The 10,239-nt window shown below is 40.3% G+C and overlaps 1 pseudogene; it reads right to left on the minus strand.

Moving 5' to 3' along the window:
• Positions 1-2,056: 2,056 nt before the first annotated feature.
• LOC128664486 (leucine-rich repeat-containing protein 41-like) lies at positions 2,057-9,735 on the minus strand (annotated as a pseudogene).
• Between the last annotated feature and the right edge of the window lie 504 nt (positions 9,736-10,239).

Below are 10,239 nucleotides of genomic sequence, written 5' to 3' on the forward strand. Positions count from 1 at the left end.
ATTTTTTTTTTTATATTTTCCTTATTTATTTTGCACTTTTGAGTTGAAGATAGGAGTGAGCTTTATTGAATCAACTGCATAGAATAACATAAGTACAGATGCTTATGGAGATAGCTTTAGTGAATTGTGGTCAGTGATTCCTCCCCCTCTCAGTCATAAAGCTGAATATTATGTGCTCTAAGACTCTGCACACATTTACTTACTCCTTGTTGAGTTAAAGCCAATATATCTATGTATTGGGGCGGCTGCCTATGACATCACTAAGTAGGAGCTTCTTTTACACCCCTTGATGATCAAGTCTATGCTCAAGGAGGGGTCAAGTCCAGCAGGTACACATGGGAACAGAGTCCCTACACTATTTTTGTAGGTGGAACTAAGTTCCCCCTGGATAAAGACTAAAAACATTTCAGTAAACACTGCTGCTGGTGGGAGGAGCTGGAGCACAGTCTTGTTAGAGGGATAGTGAGAGCTTCTAGTAATGGGCAGTAACACTTCCTAAAATACATTAAATGCAAGCCTGTCAGCGGTCCTGCTGTGTGATCAATCCCCCACTGTGTGGTGCTTACATATCTATGTGGCTTGCTCGGGGGTTATGTAGCTCCCCTCAGCAGAAATAGGACTATTGCACTTTAAGTGGATAACAAAGTCGTTGTCTCAGGCCCAAAGGCAACCAGTCAACCCTTTATTGGTTTTATTAACCAAAGTGTATAGATTATATACATATAAATACAGTGTGTTTATATGTGTGTGTGTATAAAACAATATTAATTGTGATGGGGGTGGAAGTCTTGGTGATTTCCCACACTTTTTTTTGTAGGACTTGACCCCTTGGTCTCCATATGGCCACTACAAATCTTCCCTCTGCACATTTTCATATGCACCCTTACAGCTGTACGTCCTGTCATACTGTAATTGCAAGGACCAGTCCCAAATGACACTATTTTCCCCTCAGTCTGGAAATCACTAGATTGGCAGAATAATAATCATCACCAGAAGTGTCAGCCTTACTAGCTGGGATAAACTGAACTCAGAACAACACTGTATAAGAGCATCAGATTCACTCGTTGAGCAGGAGAATCAAACAGCCGCAAGACAGGCTTGCAACTCATCCTCAGTATAATAATATAAATACAGACCACAGGAAGTCACATGATACCTCCTCATACTAGTACTGTGGTGAAACAACAGGGTGGGGATCAGGGACTGGTCTATGGTCTAACATAGTTTCACAAAAAAAAAACAAAGAACCCCCATGAATCTGCAGATTTGTGAAGGTTCCTTTATTTTTTTTCTTTGATGATAAACAACCTCAAGGAACTTGATCACTTAGGAATTCCACTGTCCCGTAAGGGCGACTCTGGCTGCTTGTTTGTTGGCCCTCTTGCTAATTTTCCATCACAGCACCATGGCTCTGCTCTCTAAACAGTTCCATTAAGGAGATGATGATCTCTTTATAAACATGATATGGCTAAGACTTGAGTATTATTTGCAGACTAACACATAGTTATGAAAATTGGACCCATTGAAGCTAGTTAGTCTTTGCATAGTAAGTGCCGGTTGCTCTACCATAAAACTACCCCATCGGTGTGAGCTCTCTCTTTTTTCAAATTGATCTCCAGGCTTAGCTAACAAGGGCTCAGAGTAAAGTGGACAGCACAGGGAATGGTCATTGGAATGGTGGTCCTTATTACTATACAGTACATAAGTATTCCTGTGCATCACGCATAGCTCTGAGTTGCAAGGGGTTTTCGGATATGCTCAGCTAGCTCACAGGAGTGCATGTTACTTGTGTTTATCCCTTTTACAGAGGTGCAATAGAAATAGAACAGCATTTTCTTTTTGCAGTTATTTGTCCCTTAAGAGCAACACGGGTCTGTTGCGGCTGCTTCACAGAAATTAACTACGTTCTCAGGGTAAAAACCAACACTTATAATAATAATAAAACACATTTATAGGTCATATGATCACTTTTCAAAGGAAATTTAACTGCTATGGAAAACCTCAGAGCATATTTAGATAATTCCGCAAAACATTTTAGTGTTCAGTTCAGTTTCTTCTAAATCTTGAGGACAACAGTGTAAAAATCATTCAAATTATTTTCAATGAAAATGTAAAAATTATATTTACAGATATATCTACTTGTAACTTGGGCAAACCATGCTAACTCAGCAAATGATTCTGTTTTTACAACGTGTGTCTGGTCTCTTTGTCGCACCGCTATAAGCAAGCGTAGTTTGCAGGCATACCTGATTATTTTGAACTTTAGAATAGTAAGAGAATATTTACATTTCTTTTTATAAAAGTGGGTAAACAGAGGAAAAATCCAACACATGGGAGCCACAGCAGCAAGTTCTGGGGGATTTCTGATTTCCCTATAACCATTACTTATGTCCAATGCTTTTCCTTCTTCTTTGCCAGAAACACTAAAAATAAAGTCATACAAATCTTCTGGCTCTGATCTGAAGTTGCCCTGGAAGTTTGCAGTCAGATTTTTTATTGAGGAAGATTCAGAAGCAGTGGAAGGCAGCGAAGATAAACGACATCTCACTTTCTGGGTCTGGGAATTTCCAGGTACCCTTAGCACTGAAGACTGGGTCTCTCCAACAATGTTGCAATGTTCTGGCTGATGTTAAGGGGCTGTAGGCTTTGCAAGGCACTTTGACTGCTCACCGCCTCTTCCACACGCTGACCAGAATGTATTCCAGAGAAGTTTGTAGTGCAGGCAGCTTGCAGAAGGTCGGTGTCTAGTCTCTGCTCCTGGGCAACCTCGCTGCTTCCGTTTCTTGGTTTCTTTAAGCAAAAAACACACTGGGAATTTCTTTCATGTAATTAGCAAGAGTCCATGAGCTAGTGACGTATGGGATATACATTCCTACCAGGAGGGGCAAAGTTTCCCAAACCTTAAAATGCCTATAAATACACCCCTCACCACACCCACAATTCAGTTTTACAAACTTTGCCTCCTATGGAGGTGGTGAAGTAAGTTTGTGCTAGATTCTACCTTGATATGCGCTCCGCAGCAGGTTGTAGCCCGGTTTTGCTCTCAGCGTGCAGTGAATGTCAGAGGGATGTGAGGAGAGTATTGCCTGTTTGAATTCAATGATCTCCTTCTACGGGGTCTATTTCATAGGTTCTCTGTTATCGGTCGTAGAGATTCATCTCTTACCTCCCTTTTCAGATCGACGATATACTCTTATAAATATACCATTACCTCTGCTGATTTTCGTTTCAGTACTGGTTTGGCTTTCTACAAACATGTAGATGAGTGTCCTGGGGTAAGTAAGTCTTATTTTCTGTGACACTCTAAGCTATGGTTGGGCACTTTTTTAATAAAGTTCTAAATATATGTATTCAAACATTTATTTGCCTTGACTCAGGATGTTCAACATTCCTTATTTTCAGACAGTCAGTTTCATATTTGGGATAATGCACTTGAATCAAATATTTTTCTTACCTTAAAAATTTGACTTTTTTCCCTGTGGGCTGTTAGGCTCGCGGGGGCTGAAAATGCTTCATTTTATTGCGTCATTCTTGGCGCAGACTTTTTTGGCGCAAAAAATCTTTTCTGTTTCCGGCGTCATACGTGTTACCGGAAGTTGCGTCATTTTTGACATTCTTTTGCGCCAAAAATGTCGGCGTTCCGGACGTGGCGTCATTTTTGGCGCCAAACGCATTTAGGCGCCAAATAATGTGGGCGTCTTATTTGGCGCTAAAAAAATATGGGCGTCGCTTTTGTCTCCACATTATTTAAGTCTCATTTTTTCTTTGCTTCTGGTTGCTAGAAGCTTGTTCCTTGGCATTTTTTCCCATTCCTGAAACTGTCATTTAAGGAATTTGATCAATTTTGCTTTATATGTTGTTTTTTCTCTTACATATTGCAAGATGTCTCACGTTGCATCTGAGTCAGAAGATACTTCAGGAAAATCACTGTCTGGTGCTGGAACTACCAAAGCTAAGTGTATCTGCTGTAAGCTTTTGGTAGCTGTTCCTCCAGCTGTTGTTTGTATTAATTGTCATGACAAACTTGTTAATGCAGATAATATTTCCTTTAGTAATGTACCATTACCTGTTGCAGTTCCATCAACATCTAATGTTCAGAATGTTCCTGATAACATAAGAGATTTTGTTTCTGAATCCATCAAGAAGGCTATGTCTGTTATTTCTCCTTCTAGTAAACATAAAAAATCTTTTAAAACTTCTCTTTATACAGATGAATTTTTAAATGAACATCATCATTCTGATTCTAATGACTCTTCTGGTTCAGAGGATTCTGTCTCAGAGGTTGATGCTGATAAATCTTCATATTTATTTAAAATGGAATTTATTCGTTCTTTACTTAAAGAAGTACTAATTGCTTTAGAAATTGAGGATTCTGGTCCTCTTGATACTAAATCTAAACGTTTAGATAAGGTCTTTAAATCTCCTGTGGTTATTCCAGAAGTTTTTCTTGTTCCTGGTGCTATTTCTGAAGTAATTTCCAGAGAATGGAATAATTTGGGTAATTCATTTACTCCTTCTAAACGTTTTAAGCAATTATATCCTGTGCCGTCTGACAGATTTGAATTTCGGGACAAAATCCCTAAAGTTGATGGGGCTATTTCTACCCTTGCTAAACGTACTACTATTCCTACGTCAGATGGTACTTCGTTTAAGGATCCTTTAGATAGGAAAATTGAATCCTTTCTAAGAAAAGCTTATCTGTGTTCAGGTAATCTTCTTAGACCTGCTATATCATTGGCTGATGTTGCTGCAGCTTCAACTTTTTGGTTGGAAACTTTAGCGCAACAAGTAACAGATCATGATTCTCATAATATTATTATTCTTCTTCAACATGCTAATAATTTTATCTGTGATGCCATTTTTTGATATTATCAGAGTTGATGTCAGGTTTATGTCTCTAGCTATTTTAGCTAGAAGAGCTTTATGGCTTAAAACTTGGAATGCTGATATGTCTTCTAAATCGACTCTACTTTCCATTTCTTTCCAGGGTAACAAATTATTTGGTTCTCAGTTGGATTCTATTATCTCAACTGTTACTGGTGGGAAAGGAACTTTTTTTACCACAGGATAAAAAATCTAAGGGTAAAAACAGGGCTAATAATCGTTTTCGTTCCTTTAGTTTCAACAAAGAACAAAAGCCTGATCCTTCATCCTCAGGAGCAGTTTCAGTTTGGAAACCATCTCCAGTCTGGAATAAATCCAAGCCTTCTAGAAAAGCAAAGCCAGCTTCTAAGTCCACATGAAGGTGCGGCCCTCATTCCAGCTCAGCTGGTAGGGGGCAGGTTACGTTTTTTCAAAGAAATTTGGATCAATTCTGTTCACAATCTTTGGATTCAGAACATTGTTTCAGAAGGGTACAGAATTGGTTTCAAGATAAGACCTCCTGCAAAGAGATTTTTTCTTTCCCGTGTCCCAGTAAACCCAGCGAAAGCTCAAGCATTTCTGAAATGTGTTTCAGATCTAGAGTTGGCTGGAGTAATTATGCCAGTTCCAGTTCTGGAACAGGGGCTGGGGTTTTATTCAAATCTCTTCATTGTACCAAAGAAGGAGAATTCCTTCAGACCAGTTCTGGATCTAAAAATATTGAATCGTTATGTAAGGATACCAACGTTCAAAATGGTAACTGTAAGGACTATCTTGCCTTTTGTTCAGCAAGGGCATTATATGTCCACAATAGATTTACAGGATGCATATCTGCATATTCCGATTAATCCAGATCATTATCAGTTCCTGAGATTCTCTTTTCTGGACAAGCATTACCAGTTTGTGGCTCTGCCGTTTGGCCTAGCTACAGCTCCAAGAATTTTTACAAAGGTTCTCGGTGCCCTTCTGTCTGTAATCAGAGAACAGGGTATTGTGGTATTTCCTTATGTGGACGATATCTTGGTACTTGCTCAGTCTTTACATTTAGCAGAATCTCATACGAATCGACTTGTGTTGTTTCTTCAAGATCATGGTTGGAGGATCAATTCACTAAAAAGTTCATTGATTCCTCAGACAAGGGTAACCTTTCTGGGTTTCCAGATAGATTCAGTGTCCATGACTCTGTCTTTGACAGACAAGAGACGTCTAAAATTGATTTCAGCTTGTCGAAACCTTCAGTCACAATCATTCCCTTCGGTAGCCTTATGCATGGAAATTCTAGGTCTTATGACTGCTGCATCGGACGCGATCCCCTTTGCTCGTTTTCACATGCGACCTCTTCAGCTCTGTATGCTGAATCAATGGTGCAGGGATTACACAAAGATATCTCAATTAATATCTTTAAAACCGATTGTACGACACTCTCTAACGTGGTGGACAGATCACCATCGTTTAATTCAGGGGGCTTCTTTTGTTCTTCCGACCTGGACTGTAATTTCAACAGATGCAAGTCTTACAGGTTGGGGAGCTGTGTGGGGATCTCTGACGGCACAAGGAGTTTGGGAATCTCAGGAGGTGAGATTACTGATCAATATTTTGGAACTCCGTGCAATTTTCAGAGCTCTTCAGTCTTGGCCTCTTCTGAAGAGAGAATCGTTCATTTGTTTTCAGACAGACAATGTCACAACTGTGGCATACATCAATCATCAAGGAGGGACTCACAGTCCTCTGGCTATGAAAGAAGTATCTCGAATTCTGGTTTGGGCGGAATCCAGCTCCTGTCTAATCTCTGCGGTTCATATCCCAGGTATAGACAATTGGGAAGCGGATTATCTCAGTCGCCAAACGTTGCATCCGGGCGAATGGTCTCTTCATCCAGAGGTATTTCTTCAGATTGTTCAAATGTGGGAGCTTCCAGAAATAGATCTGATGGCGTCTCATCTAAACAAGAAACTTCCCAGGTATCTGTCTAGATCCCGGGATCCTCAGGCAGAAGCAGTGGATGCATTATCACTTCCTTGGAAGTATCATCCTGCCTATATCTTTCCGCCTCTAGTTCTTCTTCCAAGAGTAATCTCCAAAATTCTGAAGGAATGCTCGTTTGTTCTGCTGGTAGCTCCGGCATGGCCTCACAGGTTTTGGTATGCGGATCTTGTCCGGATGGCCTCTTGCCATCCGTGGACTCTTCCGCTAAGACCAGACCTTCTGTCGCAAGGTCCTTTTTTCCATCAGGATCTCAAATCCTTAAATTTAAAGGTATGGAGATTGAACGCTTGATTCTTGGTCAAAGAGGTTTCTCTGACTCTGCGATTAATACTATGTTACAGGCTCGTAAATCTGTATCTAGAGAGATATATTATAGAGTCTGGAAGACTTATATTTCTTGGTGTCTTTCTCATCATTTTTCTTGGCATTCTTTTAGAATTCCGAGAATTTTACAGTTTCTTCAGGATGGTTTAGATAAAGGTTTATCCGCAAGTTCTTTGAAAGGACAAATCTCTGCTCTTTCTGTTCTTTTTCACAGAAAGATTGCTAATCTTCCTGATATTCATTGTTTTGTACAAGCTTTGGTTCGTATAAAACCTGTCATTAAGTCAATTTCTCCTCCTTGGAGTTTGAATTTGGTTCTGGGGGCTCTTCAAGCTCCTCCTTTTGAACCCATGCATTCATTGGACATTAAATTACTTTCTTGGAAAGTTTTGTTCCTTTTGGCGATCTCTTCTGCCAGAAGAGTCTCTGAATTATCTGCTCTTTCTTGTGAGTCTCCTTTTCTGATTTTTCATCAGGATAAGGCGGTGTTGCGAACTTCTTTTGAATTTTTACCTAAGGTTGTGAATTCCAACAACATTAGTAGAGAAATTGTGGTTTCCTCATTATGTCCTAATCCTAAGAATTCTAAGGAGAAATCGTTGCATTCTTTGGATGTTGTTAGAGCTTTGAATTATTATGTTGAAGCTACTAAGTCTTTCCGAAAGACTTCTAGTCTATTTGTTATCTTTTCCGGTTCTAGAAAAGGCCAGAAAGCTTCTGCCATTTCTTTGGCATCTTGGTTGAAATCTTTAATTCATCATGCCTATGTCGAGTCGGGTAAAACTCCGCCTCAAAGGATTACAGCTCATTCTACTAGGTCAGTTTCTACTTCCTGGGCGTTTAGGAATGAAGCTTCGGTTGATCAGATTTGCAAAGCAGCAACTTGGTCCTCTTTGCATACTTTTACTAAATTCTACCATTTTGATGTATTTTCTTCTTCAGAAGCAGTTTTTGGTAGAAAAGTACTTCAGGCAGCGGTTTCAGTTTGAATCTTCTGTTTATGTTTTTCATTAAACTTTATTTTGGGTGTGGATTATTTTCAGCAGGAATTGGCTGTCTTTATTTTATCCCTCCCTCTCTAGTGACTCTTGCGTGGAAAGATCCACATCTTGGGTAGTCATTATCCCATACGTCACTAGCTCATGGACTCTTGCTAATTACATGAAAGAAAACATAATTTATGTAAGAACTTACCTGATAAATTCATTTCTTTCATATTAGCAAGAGTCCATGAGGCCCGCCCTTTTTTGTGGTGGTTATGATTTTTTTGTATAAAGCACAATTATTCCAATTCCTTATTTTATATGCTTTCGCACTTTTTTCTTATCACCCCACTTCTTGGCTATTATTTAAACTGAATTGTGGGTGTGGTGAGGGGTGTATTTATAGGCATTTTAAGGTTTGGGAAACTTTGCCCCTCCTGGTAGGAATGTATATCCCATACGTCACTAGCTCATGGACTCTTGCTAATATGAAAGAAATGAATTTATCAGGTAAGTTCTTACATAAATTATGTTTTTTATACTTTTGCCAAAATCCAGCACTAATACTGAGGGTCTGAACTAGGAGATTGGTGTCAGGAGAAGGCCAGGAGAGCAGTGACACCTTGTTGACCTGGCCATGGTGGATAAGACGGTGCAGAAGTGACCTCAATGATTTTTGGGTGGTCAAGTCAGAAGAACGCAGGTGAAGGAATTTCAGGGTTTCCATAGACTGAGCAAGGCTCTCCAGTACTGCTGGTGTCAGTTCAGACACCCCTTGCAGCTTGTTACACTTCTATGCAGAGTGGGATATCAGCACAGCTGTTACTGGATAATGCATGAGTGACAGGGTATAACTGCAATACTCCTGTGTAATTAATCACAAACTTTGAGTCACCAGCACTTGGATGATTTATTAACATTTAATAGGAATTGTTTAAAACAGCAATGTTTCGGGGTTTTAACCCCTTAGTCATAACCCCTTAGAGCATGACTAAGGGGTTAAAAACCCCGAAACGTTACTGTTTTAAACAATTCCTATTAAAGGTTAATAAATCATCCAAGTGCTGGTGACTCAAAGTTTGTGCAGCTTGTTACAGATGGTAAGCTCAGACACATGACGGGAACTGTGCCCCAGAGAGAAGTGATGATCACTGAGATGCCGGTCAGAAGAAACATCAAGGATTCCATGCAGCACGTTATGAAAAAAGGCTTCCAAGAACTTCTTCCGCCAACATACAGTCCCAAGTCTTGATGGCTTGCATTTCATGACATCATTCCAGAGTTTGCACCAGATAGACTGAGTTGAAAGACCTTTCTTAACAGCTGCCTGTTCTATTCTCTCCAGATAGTAAATGTTTAACAGAGGCAGAATTTCCTGTAGGATCACAGCCGGCAGCCCGCTCAGGGGTCTCAACTCTCAATGTTAGTTGTCACTGCCCTAGCACAGTATGTATTGTGTACTCCCTGCCACCTCACCCCAAACATCCTGCTCTAGGGTCTCTATGTTGGCTGTCACTGCCCTGGCACATAGCTAAAACAGGGTGGGTGTCCCTCCAGCATATTCCACCGATTCCTCCATGGCCTGGGGTCCCTTGATTACTGCCAGCAGATCATATCAGGGGAGATCTGAAACCGAGAGCGATGGACAAGACAGAAAGAACAGAGCTGGACGGGGACTGATCAGGGAGGGCAGGGGGGCGCCATCTTTGCATTTTTTTATATATATATTCAGCAGTGATGGATCCCCCCTTAGCCCCTAACCTCCCTGATCCCCCCAAACAGCTCTCTAAACCTCCCCCTGCAACCTATTTGCACCCATCTTGGGTACTGGCAGCTGTCTGCACCGATGGAGCACAAACGGGTTTTGCTGCCTGGACATAGCTACACGGTGATAAGGGGAATATAATGGGATAATTCACTGTAATTTTTGGTCTGTTTTTTGGTCTGAGGAAGGGACACAACCCCGAAATGTCACCTAATAAAAACCTGATTGATTTAAACCGGAGAGTGCCTTTGTGATCTTGGAATATATATATCTATATATATATATATATATATATATACTATAATCGCATTTGTAACG

This window comes from Bombina bombina, chromosome 6 (assembly GCF_027579735.1).
Source record: "Bombina bombina isolate aBomBom1 chromosome 6, aBomBom1.pri, whole genome shotgun sequence".
NCBI lineage: Eukaryota > Metazoa > Chordata > Amphibia > Anura > Bombinatoridae > Bombina > Bombina bombina.